Source organism: Lissotriton helveticus, chromosome 1_1 (genome assembly GCF_964261635.1).
Source record: "Lissotriton helveticus chromosome 1_1, aLisHel1.1, whole genome shotgun sequence".
Lineage (NCBI taxonomy): Eukaryota > Metazoa > Chordata > Amphibia > Caudata > Salamandridae > Lissotriton > Lissotriton helveticus.
Window position 1 is genome coordinate 91,131,687 of NC_136057.1, and position 13,292 is coordinate 91,144,978.

The following is a 13,292-nucleotide window of genomic DNA, read 5'->3' on the forward strand; positions in this document are numbered from 1 at the left end:
GTCCGGCACCGGGGGTCCGGCTGCCTGTAAGGAGTGTGTCCCGGTGTGTTATTGCCCCCGGAGTGACGCGCACGCTCACGCCGAGCCACAGGCGAGCGAACAAAACATGGCGCATATGCAGAGCGAAGACACTACTTTCTATGGCCGAGTTAGGACCTTGCACGGAGTGCAGCCTGTGAACTGCCCTGGACAGAAGACACTCAGTCTCACTGCGCCTGCGCAGAGGAAAGACACTTCCCCCAATATAGAGGAGCCAACCCGAGACGCTTTGCACTGAAATCTCAGCGTTTGCTGTGTCGCGAGCCGCCTCGTAGTCTCCGTTGGTCCTCCGCGCATGCGCAGTCATTGTTGGTCCTCCGCGCATGCGCAGTTATTCCAAGGCCTCTTTACCCCGCGCTCATGGTTCAGTCCTGCACTCGGGCTCAGCAGAGAGCCCAGGCCCCGAAATAAACCCCAGTTGAGGCCCGACCAGGTGAGGTCACAAGGTGGAAAGATTGTCTGGGGCTGGAGGGTCTCGAACCTGCTCTCCGGGATTCATCTGTTGTTGTTGTTCTTGTTGTCTGCATCGACCGATGCTTATTTTGTCTTAACAATGCTCATTGACCCTCACTCGTGGAGTTGGGTCACTCTTTTCAAGGCCTCAGCAAACGGTGACATTTTTTCACCTGAAAAGTCTGTGATGAGAAGATCGACTTGAATCCCGTTTGTGCCTTTCACCAGAGTAAAGGGGGGCAGCCCCGTCAATCGAAAGTGAAAGAACGCACTCCCAGGCAGCACCGACTGCGCCTCATTGTAGCTGGGCTGGGCCTGCACAGCATCATCTGATGAGGCTAAAACACCCTCAAATATGTCTCAACCTCACTAGGGCCTCAGTGACCAGGTAGCACAAAATTCAGCGAAGGGTTATGGGAGTGTTCAGAAATGATGGCGATCTACAGGTAGTAGTAAGACGGTATTTATTTATTTATTTATTGTAACACTTATAAAGCGCGCTATTACCAGTCGGTGTCCTGGCGCTGAAGTGATAATTCCCAGGGAAGGAATTTTCGGGAACTAGACGGAAAAGAGCCATGTTTTCAGATCCCTTCTGAATGCCAGCAGATTCTCGTTCTGTTTAAGGGAAAGAGGGAGGGAGTTCCACGCCAGCGCTGCTCCTCTAACAAAACTCCTTCCGCCCCAACGCGCCTTCCTGATCCGAGCCGTTTTAACCAGCCCTAGACTGGCCGACCTAAGTTGTCTGCCTGGTCTGTACCATTGAAAGTGATCCTGAAGGCACCGAGGGCCAAGACCATGTAATGCCTTGAAGACAATGCAGAGGGCCTTGAACAGAATCCGCTTCCGCACCGGGAGCCAGTGCAACTTCTCCAGCTCCTTGGTAACTGAGGGAAACTTGGGCAGCCCCCCAATAAGGCGGGCGGCCGCATTTTGTAGGACCTGAAGTTTATTGAGCACCCCCTGTTGTGCCTCGAGGAAAAGACTGTTACAGTAGTCGATGTGTGAAAGTACAAGAGCTGTCACCACCGTCTTTCTACTTCCCTCCGGTAGTTGTGAGATTTCAGGTGGTTGGTGCTTCTTGGTCAGAGATAACCCTAGTCTCTGAAAAAAGAGGGGGGGGAAGAACTCCACCTTCTATATATATGTAAGCAAAGTCAAGCGCACACAACCTGAGTTAGCTCCTAGGTACGTTATGTATCATTTGATGAAAGGATGAGATCGAACTCCAATGTTGTTGTCTTGTTTAGTATTTATTTTGTCCAGTGAGAGTATATGTTTCACCAAAGAAAACCAGCCGACACGTGTTTCGTCAATAACGGGGTAGACCCGTGACTCTTCAGGGCTGTGGAAGTTTAAGTTGAAGGCAGTATCGTCGGACCGGTGATAATTCCAACCCGGTCCTAATCGGGTGTGAGAAGTATGTGACGGACGCGTAAAGGAGTAATTCCGAAGCGTCGAGGAAACGTGAGGGGTAGAAAAGTCCGCCGCCGGATGTGCGGTCGGTCAGCATGGGCAAGCAAATCCGCTTGCCCTGAATCTTCGGCTTATTGCCGTTACGAAAAAAGAGTGGAGTGGTCCGTAAGTTCTCCGGGTTCGTGTTGTTGTCTGCATTGATCCTCAGACATGATTATTTTGTCTCAACAATGCTCATTGGCCCTCACTCATGGAGTTGGGTCGCTCTTTTCAAGGCCTCAGCAAACATTGACATTTTTTCACCTGAAAAGTCTGTGATGAGAAGATCGACTTGAATTCCGTTTGTGGCTTTCACCAGAGTGAAGGGGGGCAGCCCCGTCAATTGAAAGTGAAAGAACGCACTCCCAGTCAGCACCGACTGCGCCTCATTGCACCCGGGCCTGGGCCTGCACAGCATCATCTGATGAGGCTAAAACTCCCCCAAATATGACTCAACCTCACTAGGGCCTCAGTTACCAGGTAGCAGTCAGCCAATGCCCATCAGGTAAACAAGCATTGGCATAGCCAGTAGGTCTCGCCTTTGGGACCTTATAAGTGTTTAGTTATCCAGCCCAATATCCTTGGTGCAACAACATCAACTGTTGCAAGACTAAACACTTATAAGGTCCCAAAGACAAGACCTATTGGCTATGCCAATGCTTGTTTTAATTGGTTCCTGTTTGTGCATTTTAGAGATGCAAGCTTCTGTTTCATCCTCCTGTCTAACTACTCCAGCATTTTGTTGATCTAGGTCATGGGTACTCACAAACATTTTCTCGGGGGCCGCAAAGTTTGGTCTATGGTGTGACCTAGGGCCGCACTGATGCCAGCGGGGTGTAAAGTCTGGGATGGGGAAACAAAGCATGTATATCTAGTGGCTGCCTTTAAGAATGAAGATGTTCCTAAAGTTAAAGGCCTTGTTACTTCATTTTCCTAACTGCAATTAACCTTTAAATAAGTGTTTGCTGTATATGTACGTTTCTTGTTCATGTTAGTTCTGACTCGAGGAAACAGCAGCCCAGTGCTGCTGCTGCCCAGGAGTCCGCATGTAAACGCCATGAAGGGCCTTATGCGGCCCCCGGGCCGTATTTTGAGTATCACGGATCTAGATCCTTCCGGCGACCACCCCAGCTACATGTGTATTTCCATGTTCTTCAAAAAGGGGTCGCAGTTGAGCAGACAGGCTTGTCAAGTCTTCAAGGAAGTGTGAGTGTGACGAGGCTGGTGTATTTATTCACCACTTAACTAATCAGTCTCCTGTCCCTCCGTCCTCACGTAAGCCACAATTTGTGACACATTTGCTATTTTAAGGATTGTAATAACGTCACTTTTGTATATTTGAGTCCATACTGATACTGAAAACAGCAAACCGCAAGTACAAAAATGAAAAGTACAGGGGGCACGAGCCCTAAACAAAACAAAAAATAGGTTTCAGAGGGGCAGGGTTTGTTAATTAGCATAGGCAGTGTGCAGTAATGTCACAGAGAGGGACATTGCAAATCTATTATGCCTCTCTTTAATGGTAATGAACCGTCATTCACGTAATATAAGCACGCACATGAGCAGCGTATACCCTCATGTACATGAATAAAGAAGTCTTAAATGTATTTTGGTACAACAATGTGGGAGAGTTTTAATGAAACGTGGGGGAACATGTTAACATTGACTTTCATTGGGCAGAGCAAGTTTCCAGTGGGAGAAAGCTAAAATATTTTAATGCATGATATAGAAGGAATATAGTGCTCTCTGAATCTGACTTGCATATCTATGTACTTTTTTTTACTGCATTGCACAGATATTCTATGCAGTAGTCTATTATCATTTTCCTTTTGCATGATAGCTGTGCATTACAGTTAGCTTATAGATGCCACTTCTTCAGGTATTCACTAATGGTGAGCATTTTTATTTTGGTGCCCGTAAATATTCTCTATCTCAGTGCGACCCTGATAGTTGGCAGCCCACTAGCGATTCATTTGATGTTTACTAAATACCAGGCAGTTGGGGTAAACCTGCTACTTGCTACCAAATGGGTGTTTGGACACACAACAAACTGGAACAAGCATTTGCAATGCGATTGGTCTCACATTTACGCAAGTTTGAGCTATTGGCATTGTAAATGACAATGCCTTTTATTTATGTTTTGGGTTTCAAAACATAAATAAAATGCTTTGTCATTTACAATCCCAATAGCTTAAACTCGTGTAAATGCGCTACCTGTTGCATTGCAAATGCTTGTTATCTTCAGTCTCATGGTCTTTTTAGTAACATTAGACAACTTAAATTTGAAGCTTTTGTGTGGGCTCTTATGGCCTAGTGCGCTGTACACACAACCATACATTTCTAATTCGTTGTCAACAAAGTTTGAATTTGAATGATTCTGCCTAGGTTTAACCAAAAGCTGTCAGTTACTGAAACATTTTGCAAAGTGTATTTTCCTGTCAACAAATAAACATGTGTGTGGCATAAATGCCTTAGTGGCCGCTTACTTCCTTGAAGTACTATTTTCCTTACAGTAAAGTCCCCAATTTAATTATATTCAAATGACATTAGATTTATGGAATTCCCCCTTCCCACCCCACAACAGAAGCAATCCTATGGATTACCTAGATACCTGTGTGTGTGGTTTGATTGCCACAGTTGTCCTTGAGGACTCCGGTTCTGGTGTGCATTACTGGGTCAATGGTGAAGATGGACATATACTGTTTGAAGAAGTTATGTCTAGTGGTCCTTTTGGCAGCGGCTATAAACCACTCGCGCCTCTTTGTCCCATGCTCCACTGGCATCCCACTGATTTTTCATGGAAGATTAAATCTGCCCCTGTAAGTGTATCCCACCCCTGGGAAGCCCGTGGGATCTATTCAAAGCCAATGGCCTGTTACATTAAACCACGCGAGCTACAGGGGCAGAACCCACAGATGGCCGCCGCGGTGCGTGCATCTGCGGCGTGGCGGCCGTGCTCTCAGGGCTTCCACGGGCTTGGTTTCTTCGCCTCCAGGTGTAATATTACTGTAGCACCAAGGCCGCAGGCCACGGCTCTCATTCAGTCCATTTTTTTCCGTAAATGTATTGTTTGGGTGAGGGGTTAAGTTCCTCTTAATTTCCAACAGGAAGAGGACGTTTCTGCAGATGCGCCACTGAAAAATCTTTTAACGTTATTCATTGCATAGGAAATTAAGGTGGTAGACATGGTGGTGGTGGATGCGGTGGTGGTGGACATGGTGGTGGTGGTGGATGTGGTGGTGGACATAGTGGTGGTGGTAGACTTGGTGGTGGTGGACGTGGTGGTGGTGGATATGCTGGTGGTGGGGGTGGTGGTGGACATTGTGGTGGACATGGTGGTGGTGGACGTGGTGGTGATTGACGAGGTGGTGATGGACGCGGTGGTGTTGGACACAGTGGTGGACGCGGTGGTGGGCGTAGTGGTGGTGGCATGGTGGTGGTGGATGTGGGGGTGGACGTGGTGGTGGACATGGTGGATGTGGTGGTGATGGACGTGGTGGTGGTAGACGTGGTGGTGGCCTCGTGGTGAACGTGGTGGTGGTGGTGGACATGGTGGTGGTGGACGTGGTGGTGGTGGATGTGGTTGTTGTGGACGTGGTGGTGGATGTAGTGGTGGTGGATGTTATGGTGGTGGACGTGATGGTGGTGGATGTAGTGGTGGACGTGGTGGATGTGGTGGTGGATGTGGTGGACATGGTGGTGGTGGACATGGTGGTGGTGGAAGTGGTAGTGGACGCGGTGGTGGTGGACGTAGTGGTGGTGGATGTGGTGGTAGTGGATGTGATGAAGGACGTGGTGGTGGTGGATGTGGTGGTGGTGGTAGTGGTGGTGGACGTGGTGGTGGTGGGAGGTGGTGCTGGTTGATGTGGTGGTGGAGGTGGGTGTCATGGTGGTGGACATGGTGGTGGTGAACGTGGTGGATGTGGTGGTGGTGCACGAGGTGGTGGTGGATGTGGTGGTGGTGGATGTGGTGGTGGTGATGGACATGGTGGTGGATGCGGTGGTGGTGGACATGGTGGTGGTGGTGGATGGGGTGTTGGTGGATGTGGTGGTGGTGGACATGGTGATGGTAGTGGACGTGGTGGTGGTGGACATGGTGGTGGACGTGGTGGACATGGTGGCGGTGGTGGACATGGTGGTGGTGGACGTGTTAGTGGTGGACGTGGTGATGGTGGTGGACATGGTGGTGGGTGTGGTGGTGGTGGACATGGTGGTGGTGGACATGGTGGTGGAGGTGGTGGTGGTGGAGGTGGTGGTGGTGGAGGTGGTGGTGGTGGAGGTGGTGGTGGTGGTGGACATGGTGGGGGTGGACGATGTGGACGTGGTGGTGATGGATGTGGTGGTGATGGACATGGTGGTGGTTGTGGACGTGGTGGTTGGGGTGGAGTTGGTGGTGGTGGATGTGGTGGTGGTGGACGTGGTGGTGATGGACGCAGTGGTGTTGAACGCAGTGGTGGTGGATGCGATGGTGGATGTGGTGGTGGACGTAGATGTGGTGGTGGTGATGGACATGGTGGTGGTGGACATGGTGGTATTGGTGGATGTGGTGGACATTGTGGTGGTGGATGTAGTGGTGGTGGATGTGGTGGTGGTGGACTTGGTGGTGGTGGTGGACAAGGAGCCTCGTATACCACACACATAATAATACAGAACAGAGCACCCTTTCGAGTGGATGACAGTGTAGGCCACATAACTTTCAAGTCAGTAACACCCCCATGCATGCACTCATCCTGCACACACTTTCCTTAAAGCGACTTCCTAGCTGGTGACCCGCATGCATGCACTCACCCTGCAAACACTTTCCTTAAAGCGACTTCCTAGCTGGTGACCCCCATGCATACCTTCACCCTGCACACACTTTTGTTGCAATAACTTCCTAGCCAGTGACCCCCCATGCACGCACTTACCTTGCACACACTTTCCTTGCGGTGACTTCCTAGCTGGTATTCACCATGCACGCACTCACCCTGCACGCACTCTCCCTGCAGTGGCTAGTGGCTACCTAGCTGGTGATCCCCTTTGCACACACTTTGGTAGCAGTGACTTCCTAATCGGCTGTGGTGACTTCCTAACTGGTGACCCCCATACACGCACTCCCCCTGCACACACTTTGTTGTAGTGACTTTCTGCAAGAAGCCTCTCTATGCACAATCTCACTGACACACTCCCTCTGATATAACGTCTGCACAATGGTTCCCGGTGCACACATTTCTCTGAAGACACGCGCCTTGCACGCACTTTCCATGGGGGTGTCACAGCGATATATATACCGCCAGCGCGTTTTCAGGGCATCGGTGACGTATCACGCACTGCTGGCAGACAGTTGTTCTCAGACACTACCTGCACTCACAGTCCCCTCACAATCACGCTTCACACACCTTCAACGAGCAGCCCTTCATCGCTGCACACAGCCCTCCAGCAGACAGTCATTACACACACTGGTTCACCCTCTCCTTGCTTCCTCACCACCTGCACGGATGCAACCTTCGCTCGGTGATTCCATACACTCACTATCACCCGTGCACACATCCACTCTCCCCACAGTGACTTCTTGCAGTGTGCGCCCTATTCACACCTCAACCACACGCGTACACACACAGTCCCAGTAGACAGGGACTTCCCCTCCCATACAAACTCACTCCTTTCAAGATCTCACTGTGACGGCTCACTACCAGACGCGCACCTCTGATCACTCCCCGAGTTACACCTTCAACCAGTGACGCGCTGATCGGCCTCCCTCCGTGGAGCATCCAATCTCACACCAGAGGGCGCCCGTTTACACACTTATCACACTATTTGCTCCATCCTTTTGTTGTTGTTAGCCACTGCCATGGCACTCCTCACTGTGGTAGTGCCCCCAGCCTCCCCTCTTCAATGCCCTCGATGAAGTCTGCAGCGATCCCCTCTCGTGCACAGCTCCCAGGTACACGTCATTGTCCTTCTCCCACCAGCAATGTCCCCTCTCCCCCCTTGCAGGGCATCCCTTGCCTTCTGCAGCCCCCGTCCCCGAACCCTGTGTTACCCTTCTAACCCCCGAATTACTGCTTGTCTACTACAGTGCCCTTTCGCTCCCTCTTCAGCAAATCTGTTACCCCCACCAGGCCCTCTCTCGCTCAAGCAGTGCAGCTTTCACACCACCTGGAGTTCTTTCTCACCTCTAGCAGAGCCCCTCTCACCCTTAGTAGCGCCACTCTCATCCCCAGCAGCACCCCTCACAGCGTCCTCTCACCACCCCACAGCGCCTCTCACATCCTCGCAGCACCCATCACACCCGCAGCGCCCATCACACCCTCGCAGCACCCATTACACCCTTGCAGCGCCGCTCTCACACCAGCTACAGTTCTCTCACCTCTCGCAGCATCCTCTCACCCTTAGCAGCCCCCCTCAAGCTTTGAAGCCATCGCTGTTGCATATTTATCTTATGCAACTAACAACCATTGACAAAGCCAATAGTCCTGGCTTGTAGTAGATGTAATGTTACTTGTTATATATGGATGGAATGGCGAAGCAGCAAAATACCAGTGGGGCGACACACTATGCCGAGCATGTATTTTCAGTTTTTGTTTTTAACTACGCCCTTCATTACATCGTCCACGTCCCTCTGGGAGCCATCACAAGGTTTTTCATTCCACTTAAAGCCCTTTCTCCGGTATAGTGACTTCCTGCTGAACTGGGAGTACAAGTTCACTCAGACTTGGCAGTCAGCTCCCGAGAGACTAATCCATGCCCGGGCCCCTCATCCATTGGCACCTTGTGATTCTTACAGCGTTACAGTTCATATCTCATTCCCCTTATTGGATTTTGGCATTTTAGTGTCATTTTGTTCAATACATTTTACTTTTTCTTTTTTTATTTTGGTTTGGGTTTTTTATTGTTTTGCATTTTGACTTTTACTTTTTTGGTTTCTGCATAAATATTTGACATATTACCTTAAGTTAAGCCTGCCTATTCCGTGCTTAGGTACCAGGGGGTTGATCCTAGGTTAATTGAATGGCTTTGAAAGTTAATTGTGACAACGGTTGTGATTGTTCCTCATCTACCGTAAATAATAATTCAGTTTCTTACAGAAACTATCTGAAATTATCTGCAAAACGGGCAGGAGACAACCTACCAGGCTTGAAGCACCCTGTGGACAAACTGGAATATGGGAATAGTATTGTGTGGCAATAGAATCTCTAAAAAAATTCAGCTTGGAGATTAACCAAGAATCACGCTTGAATGTCACAACTTTTTAAAACAAGGTAGTCAGGAAAGTGTGGCGAATACATATTGCAGCTCTTTGCATTTTGGCAGCCCCAAGCCAATTTAAGAACAGAGTGGATGTATGTAGCAGAGGCGAGTCTGTTCACCCAATGTGAGTGGTGAGATCCGCTTTGCTGGTCTGCCTGAAGTTATGATGCTGCTGACAGTGGCCTGTCTGCTAATAGCGATGGCTATGAAGCCAAATAAGAGAAAGTTATCTTCCGACACCACAGTTTTCGTGACTGAGACCAGTAATACTGAAGACTCTGAGACTCACATCAGTAATTTCTCCTTTCAGAGCGTTATTGCTGCAGATGGAGTGAAGCCCAGAAGTAAGCACATTACTAAGGTACCAACAAAGTTTAATATTGTTCATTTGTATTAACAGTTTCTCTTTTGCAGCTTTTGGAAATGCATATTCTAGTTTTTGTTGCTTTTTGGTTAGTTTTTTATTGTAGGCTGTTATCTTCGGTCTAAAGGGAAAGATGTTGTAGTGTATGACTGTGGCGTGGGATCAAGAAGAGACCTAAGACCAGTTTGGGGTAGGTAAGGTTTTATTTTGGAAAACGTCTTTTTATGTCAGGTTGTCAAGGTGTCTCTCTGAAAAGCTCTGGGGTCCGTGATGGCGTCTGGTTATGGTCTTGTTTCCAGATGGTTAAGAAGCAGACTTCAGGGGATTTTCCGTTTTCCTAACTCCTCGTTGGACTCCGCCAGGGAAAAGAAAAAGGTACAGGTCGTCAGGATATGTACTCTATCTGGACTCTCCCACAGGGAACCGGACAAGTGCAGGGGGACACCCGTGCTAAGGTGCTAAACACTTTATTAAACGTGCGAGGGTGCAGAGGCGTGATTACTGGTGAGAAGGGGTATATTTACACGGTGAGGACAAAGAAAGGTTGGGCATATATTGTGGCACACACGTGGCTACGGTTTACAAGAATCCCGTCTTCCACGGATTCGGTGGCCTCTTGGCTTACTCCTGTCGTCCTCGGGTTCGCCTCCAAAAGCTTTGTTCTCTGCTCCTCCGGGCCGCTCTCCCACTCTCGATCCTTGGTCGGTGACATCACACGCCAGGACATCTTCTTCCACGTTTTTACCCACTAGGAATCCCGCGTCGTCATCAGGGGCCGGAGCTGCGTACTCGTGTGTCTTCCAGTTAAAGGGGCCGTCATCCAATTAGTCGGCTAGTTCCCAGGAACAGGCTTCTCCCCTGTTCCAGTTATGCTGATAATGAGGCAGAGAGGGGGAGGACGCTAGTTCACTACGCCACCACTCAACATTATCCGGTTATTTACCTCCCGTCCCCTGCCCAGTGTTACGTTCCTCCCCCCCTGGTTTCTGCCGATTGGGAAGAATGAATTATCTGGATAGGAAATCAGCATTTCCATTCTCAGTGCCCTTTCGATGTTGTATTGAAAAAGAAAAAGGTTGTAGAAAAAGGAACCTCCTGAGTACTCTAGGGTTATGGGCTTTGGTCCTATTCATCCATTGTAGCGGGGCGTGATCTGTATAAAGTACAAAAGGCTTGCCTTCTAGGTAGTACTTTAATTTCTCCACCGCCCACCTTATCGCCAGGCATTCTCTTTCGATCGTGGGATATTTGCACTCCCTAGGATGTAGTTTCCGGCTAATGTAGAGGATCGGATGTTCTAATCCGTCCTCTCCTATTTGGGACAATACAGCTCCTAAGCCCATGTCCGAAGCATCCGTGGCTAAAGAGAAAGGTTTACTGAAGTTGGAAGGTATCAAAATTGGGCTTGTAGTGATGGCCACTGTAAGGGTCTTAAAGGCTTGTTTAGCCTCCTCCGAAGTATTTCGAATGGAAGAGGGTTTAATATCCTTTCTTAAAAGCTCTGTGAGCGGAGCTGCTGTCACCGCAAAATTGTCTATAAATCTCCTGTAATAGCCTATAAGCCTGCCAGTACCCCTTAGTGAAGTCTAGCTTGGTAATAAACTTGGCTTCGCCTATCCTTTCTATTAAATCATCTACCCGGGGAATGGGATAGGCATCAAAGGAGATGATGTTATTTAAAGCTCTAATGTCCATACAGAACCGGGTCGTCCCGTCCGGTTTAGGAATCATTACAATAGGGGACGACCAGTTACTTCTAGATGGACGGATAACCCCCAACTTGAGCATGTCCTGTACTTCCCTTTTTATATCCTGTCGTCATGCTGCCGGCACCCTGTAGGGTTTTTGTTAAACACATTTCTCTGGTTCTGTTTCTATTTTGTGCTCTATCAAAAGTGTTCATCCTGGCAGGTCCGAAAACATTGGAGAGAAGGGATGTAAGGTGTTTTGGAGCTCAGTTTTCTAGGCGTATTTAAGTTCTTCATTAACAGGCAGTTGTTCTAGGGTGCTCTGCTCTGACCCAGTAGGGATTCCGAATTGAGCTACCTTGAGTATCGGACCGATCCATTTTTTTAATAGATTGATGTGAAAGGTCTGCCTCCTCGAAGGGGAGATCTGGACCCTGTAAGTGGTTCTCCCTATGGTGTCTACTATGGGATAGGGACCCAGCCATTCACTCCTGCATTTATTAGTGGAGGAGGGTAACAACACTAAAACCCAGTCTCCCTTTTCTAGGGTTCTCCATTTCTTGCCTTTGTCATAATATTTCTTTTGCCTGTTCTGGCTATTTTCTAAGGAAGAGTATGCCAAATCTCTCAGTTTGCTGAGCTAGGACTACAGCTGTTGAGTATACTCTAGTAGGGTTTTCTGTTCGTAGTGTTTCTCTTGTTCCCAAGTGTCCTTCGTTATTTCGAAGAGGGACCGAGGTTGTCAGCCGTACAGCAGTTCAAAGGCTGAGCAACCTAAACTACTTTGTACCTGGGCCCTCAGTACATATAGTGCTAACGGTAGGACTTGGTCCCAGTCTTTGTGTTCAATGGAGAGCATTTTTTTTAGGGTTGTTTTCAAGGTGCTGTTGTACCTTTCTACCAACCCATCTGTTTGGGGGTGGTAGGCTGAGGTTTTTATGTGAGACAAATCTAGCAATTTACAGACTTCCTTCATCAGTCTGGAGACAAACGGGGTCCCCAGGTCTGTTATGATTTCCTTTGGAAATCCCACCCTCGAGAATAATTCTATCAATTTCTCGGCTATGTTCTTAGCATTGGGGATTCTTAAGGGAAAGGCCTCCGGAAACCTAGTTGTGTAGTCCACTAGGACCAGGGCATAGGAATGTCCTTTTGCAGTGAGCTTTTGGGGTAGCACTAGTTTCTTTTGGATCACGGACTGGCTGCATCCTGAATCCTACAGCGCCCTTATTTGTCGTTGATTGACCGTTACCCTTACATAGATGGTCCCATCTCAGCGGTGTACATCACGGCCTTAGGTATGTACCCCACCTCCATTGGTTCTTCAGGGGCCTTTCTTCTGGGAGACAGTCTAGCGATATGGCCCCATTCGCCGCACTCGAAGCACTGGGGGCCTTTGAAAACTGGTTCCTTTCTTATGGGTTTCACTTTTGGCTGCTCTGGGCTGACTTTGAACTTCCTCTCGGGTTTTGGTACTGCGGACATCTTGGTAGTTTTTTCTTGGTCCCAAGCGAGAGACCTAGGCTGCGCTCTGGAACAATTGGTGGCCATCTCTACGGCTTGTTGGGCAGTAAGGCCAGAATGTTGCTTAAGCCAATGTTGGCTTCCGTATGGTAACGCTTCCAGAAACTGTTCCAAGTATATACTAGTCATTATCTCTTCTTTGGACCGGCTCTCGGGTTTCAGCCACTTATCGGCTGCCATTTTTAACCGGAGATATAGAGTCTTGGGGTTTTCACCAGGAATTCCTTTTTCTTTCCTGAACCGTACACGATAGGCCTCTGAATCTAATCCTAAGTGGTCCAGGATTATTTCTTTGATCTCTTGATATGGCGTATTCCCTGTGGCATTGGCCACCTGGTATGCAGCCTGAGCTTCCCCGGTTAACAATGGGGCCAGAAAGAAGGGCCATTTTTCTTTGGCCCAATCACAGGCCCGGGCTGCTCTTTCAAAGTTAGTCAGAAAGGCATCTGGATCCTCCCCTGCGTTGTATTTTTGTAATGATACTCCCGAGGGATGCGTCGGGTGGCTCTTCGTTTCCCACCGGGGAAAGCACTGGGTTG

General features: G+C 48.9%; 1 protein-coding gene across 11 annotated transcripts in view; it reads left to right on the forward strand.

Moving 5' to 3' along the window:
- Positions 1-357: 357 nt before the first annotated feature.
- LOC144754962 (uncharacterized) overlaps positions 358-13,292 on the forward strand; it is a 225,443-nt gene continuing 212,508 nt past the window's right edge. For 8 of the 11 annotated variants that reach the window (XR_013594886.1, XM_078643369.1, XM_078643541.1 and 5 more), the window contains exon 1: positions 358-472. The gene's annotated coding sequence lies outside the window, so the exon portion shown is untranslated. Of the gene's footprint in view, positions 473-9,487; positions 9,539-13,292 lie in introns of all 11 variants that reach the window. The other 3 variants (XM_078643458.1, XM_078643712.1, XM_078644148.1) reach the window with 1 other exon arrangement.